The sequence below is a fragment of the Harmonia axyridis genome, chromosome X (assembly GCF_914767665.1).
Source record: "Harmonia axyridis chromosome X, icHarAxyr1.1, whole genome shotgun sequence".
Lineage (NCBI taxonomy): Eukaryota > Metazoa > Arthropoda > Insecta > Coleoptera > Coccinellidae > Harmonia > Harmonia axyridis.
Genome location: NC_059508.1, coordinates 29,148,167 through 29,153,166, shown reverse-complemented (window position 1 = coordinate 29,153,166; position 5,000 = coordinate 29,148,167). Strand labels below are relative to the sequence as shown.

The following is a 5,000-nucleotide window of genomic DNA, read 5'->3' as shown; positions in this document are numbered from 1 at the left end:
ACCCATCGCGCATCGAAAGTCGCATCTCTCGAACTCCGATCCGGAAATCGGCCGATGCATCACGTTAACTATTTCTTATATATCTAATATAATATACATCGAGACGGTAAGAATTCTTTTAATCGAAGATATACATATACTTCTCATCAATATCCAAAAGCTTATCGAAAAATAAATTACTCAACTTTTACGTGAAGAATCGTTCACCCAAACCTTATCCCCTATATATGTCAGGAGAACCCAAGGTTCCCCTCCAGACACGATTTAGCAAACTTTTCCCGATCGATCCGACCCACCGAGGCCGTCTCGACCGTCCGCTGCGCCTACTAGGGCCGATTTCTTCGGACTCCGATCAGAAAATATACCGATGCATGTCGTTAACACCTAGTCCGCCTCGTCCGATCTATCTAAACAGTCTCGACGCACCCAACACTCTTTCAAAGTCGGATTACTCGGACTCAATCTGAAAATGGACCGATGCATGACGTCAACACTTAGCCCGCCTCGTCTGATCGATCTAAGCCATCTCGACCCACCCAACACGCCTTCCAAGTCGGATCACTCGGACTTCGATCTGAAAATCTCCGGACTCATTTTTATGAATATCCCCAGTCAGTAAGAACGTTATTTCGCCAATATATACCAACAATAAACCATATTCCAATAGCTGAACCAAAAATATAATTCCCGATCCAAACGTTCTGCATCGCCCAACGCGACCACCTTCCCTATATATGTCAGGAGAGCACAGGGTTCCCCTCCAGACAACACTTACGCTCTATCCCCGACTCTCGGTCGATCGATAGGCCAGGTCAGCGGTGTCTGTTTCGGCCGAAGCTCGGACTTTGGTCAAAATGTTCCGATACAAAATTTGAACCAAGATAGATACAGATATGATTCCTTCTTAAATATACGTTGATTATCGAACAGAATATGGTAAATATTTTGCGATGACCGAGGATTTCATGAATTTTTTTTTTTTTTCGAAAAAATTTTCTGTTATCGGAATTTCCTCAAATTTCATTTGGTTGCCTACTAATGCATATTAAAAACGATAATCAACAATCAGAATCATTATTTATCATTTATTTCAATTTTTATAATGAAAAACGTTCACGTCCTTTCGCGCCTCTCGATCGTCGTTTACGTGATGCATCGGTCAGCCCTAGTTTACGTGGTGCATCGGTAAGATCGAGTTCACGTTCTGCATCGGTAAGATCCAGTTCACGTGGTGCATCGGTAAGATCGAGATTACGTGGTGCATCGGTAAGATCGAGTTTACGTGATGCATCGGTTAGATCCAATTCACGTTCTGCATCGGTAAGATCCAGTTCACGTGGTGCATCGGTGAGATCGAGTTTACGTTCTGCATCGGTGTGATCTAGTTTACGTTGTGCATCGGTAAGATCGAGATTACGTGAAGCATCGGTATGATCGAGTTTACGTTCTGCATCGGTCTGGACTTAGAGATATATTTTCGACGTGAAAATGTTCCGATACAACTTTTGAACCAGGATAGTTAGAGAGATGATTTTTTCTGGGATGTACGTTGATTGGGGAATGGATTGTGGAAAATAACTTGCCATGACCGAGGTGTTCTCGAATTTTTTTTTTTTTCGAAAAATATTTTCTGATTTTGGATTTTACTCAAATTTGATTTCGTTGCCTTCTAATGTGTTCTAAAAGAGTAAATCAGTAATCAGAATCGAAAAATATTTTTCGGATTTTTTTTTTTTTGAAAAAAAATTTTCTGATTTTGGAATTTCCTCAAATTTGATTTGGTTGCCTTCTAATGTGTTTTTAAAGCGTAAATCAGTAATCAGAATCAATATTCATTGTCGACTTTAATTTTTATAAGGAAAAATGTTCACGTCCTTAAACGCCTCCCCATCATCAGCCCGAGTCCAAGTCGATGTCAGTCCCGAGCGGACGGTGTCAGATACTACCTATCGCCCCGGTCTGGACTTGGCGAGGTATTTCGACGTGAAATGTTCCGATACAACTTTTGAACCAGGATAGTTAGAGAGATGATTTCTTCTATGTTGTACGTTGATTGTGGAATGGATTGTGGGAAATAACTTGCCATGACCCAGGTGTTCTTGAATTTTTTTTTTTTTCGAAAAAAATTTTCTGATCTTGAAATTTCCTCAAATCTGATTGCGTTGCCTTCTAATGTGTTCTAAAAGAGTAAATCAGTAATCAGAATCAATATTCATTGTCGACTTTAATTTTTATAAGGAAAAATGTTCACGTCCTTAAACGCCTCTCCATCGTTACCCCGACTCCAAGACGATGTTAGACCGGAGCGGACGGTGTCAGATGCGACCGATCTCCCCGGTCTGGACTTAGCGAGATATTCCGACGTGAAATGTTCCGATACAAAAATTTAACTGTGATAGTTAGAGAGATGGTTCCTTTTGTGATGTACGTTGATTGTGTAATAGAATATGGAAATAAACTTGAGATGACCGAGGTCTTCTGGGATTTTTTTTTTTTTTCGAAAAATATTTTTCGATTTCGGAAATCCCTCAAATTTCATTGAGATATGTCCTAATGTGTTCTTAAAGCTTAAATCAACAATCAGAATTAATATCCAAAAGTTATTTCATTTTTTATGAGGAAAAACGTTCACGTCCTTTCCGCTCCCAAAAAGTGAGATATCATAGAAAATATCGCAATATATGTTGTTTACGGCCATACCACGCTGAAATTGCCAGTTCTCGTCAGAACACTGAAGCCAAGCAGCGTCGGGCGCGGTTAGTACTTGGATGGGTGACCGCTTGGGAACACCGCGTGCTGTAAGCTTTTTTTTTACGTTCTGCATCGGTCTGCCGAGATAACGTGGTGCATCGGTATGATCGAGTTTACGTTCTGCATCGGTAAGATCGAGATTACGTGATGCATCGGTAAGATTGAGATTACGTGGTGCATCGGTAAGATCCAATTCACGTTCTGCATCGGTAAGATCCAGTTCACGTGGTGCATCGGTAAGATCGAGATTACGTGGTGCATCGGTAAGATCGAGTTTACGTGGTGCATCGGTAAGATCCAATTCACGTTCTGCATCGGTAAGATCCAGTTCACGTGGTGCATCGGTGAGATTGAGATTACGTGGTGCATCGGTAAGATCGAGTTTACGTGGTGCATCGGTAAGATCCAATTCACGTTCTGCATCGGTAAGATCCAGTTCACGTGGTGCATCGGTAAGATTGAGATTACGTGGTGCATCGGTAAGATCGAGTTTACGTGGTGCATCGGTAAGATCCAATTCACGTTCTGCATCGGTAAGATCCAGTTCACGTGGTGCATCGGTAAGATGGAGATTACGTGGTGCATCGGTAAGATCGAGATTACGTGGTGCATCGGTAAGATCTACTTTACGTTCTGCATCGGTCTGCCCTTGTTTACGTGGTGCATCGGTAAGATCGAGATTACGTGAAGCATCGGTATGATCGAGTTTACGTTCTGCATCGGTCTGCCCGATATTACGTGGTGCATCGGTTCAGCCCTAGTTTACGTTGTGCATCGGTCTGGACTTAGAGATATATTTTCGACGTGAAAATGTTCCGATACAACTTTTGAACCAGGATAGTTAGAGAGATGATTTTTTCTGTGATGTACGTCGATTGGGGAATGGATTGTGGAAAATAACTTGCCATGACCGAGGTGTCCTCGAATTTTTTTTTTTTTCGAAAAAAATTTTCTGATTGTGGAATTTTCTCAAATTTGATTTGGTTGCCTCCTAACGCGTTCTAAAAGAGTAAATCAGTAATAGGAATCGAAAAATATTTTTCGGATTTTTTTTTTTTTCGAAAAAAATTTTCTGATCGTGGAATTTCCTCAAATTCGATTTGGTTGCCTTCTAATGTGTTTTTAAAGCGTAAATCAGTAATCAGAATCAATATTCATTGTCGACTTTAATTTTTATAAGGAAAAATGTTCACGTCCTTAAACGCCTCCCCATCATCAGCCCGAGTCCAAGTCGATGTCAGTCCCGAGCGGACGGTGTCAGATACTACCTATCGCCGAGGTCTGGACTTGGCGAGATATTACGACGTGAAATGTTCCGATACAACTTTTGAACCAGGATAGTTAGAGAGATGATTTCTTCTATGTTGTACGTTGATTGTGGAATGAAATACGGAAAATAACTCGCCATGACCGAGGTGATTACGATTTTTTTTTTTTTTCGAAAAAAATTTTCTGATCGTGGAATTTTCTCAAATTTGATTTGGTTGCCTCCTTATATGTTCTAATAGCGATAATCAACAATCAGAATCAAAATCCATGATCGGGTTTGATTTTTATAAGGAAAAATGTTCACGTCCTTTTTTTCAACCCCGACTCATTGACGATGTTAGAACCGAGCCGGCGGTGTCAGATACGACCGATCGCCCCGGTCCCGATCGTCATTTACGTTGTGCATCGGTCTGCCCGAGATTACGTGGTGCATCGGTCTGGACTTAGAGATATATTTTCGACGTGAAAATGTTCCGATACAACTTTTGAACCAGGATAGTTAGAGAGATGATTTTTTCTGGGATGTACGTTGATTGGGGAATGGATTGTGGGAAATAACTTGCCATGACCGAAGTGTTCTCGAATTTTTTTTTTTTTTTCGAAAAAAATTTTCTGATTGTGGAATTTTCTCAAATTTGATCTGGTTGCCTCCTAATGTGTTCTAATAGCGATAATCAACAATCAGAATCAAAATCCATGGTCGGGTTTGATTTTTATAAGGAATAATGTTCACGTCCTTTTTCGCCTATGTTCTTTTTCGACGTGAAATGTTCCGATACAACTTTTGAACCAGGATAGTTAGAGAGATGATTTTTTCTGGGATGTATGTTGATTGACGTACGAAACTTGGAAAAAAAAATAGAAAAGACCGAGGTACTCTAGAAAAAAAAATTTATTGAAAATATTTTTTTGATTTCGGAATTAATTCGAAATTCATTCAGATGTCTTCTATCAATATCGCGAAAGAAAAATCAATAATC

The 5,000-nt window shown here is 40.2% G+C and overlaps 1 non-coding gene across 1 annotated transcript; it reads left to right on the top strand.

Annotated features, from left to right (window-relative positions):
* Positions 1-2,686: 2,686 nt before the first annotated feature.
* LOC123688352 lies at positions 2,687-2,805 on the top strand. The gene has a single exon (XR_006749879.1). It is a non-coding gene; the product is annotated as a 5S ribosomal RNA (ribosomal RNA).
* Positions 2,806-5,000: the final 2,195 nt, after the last annotated feature.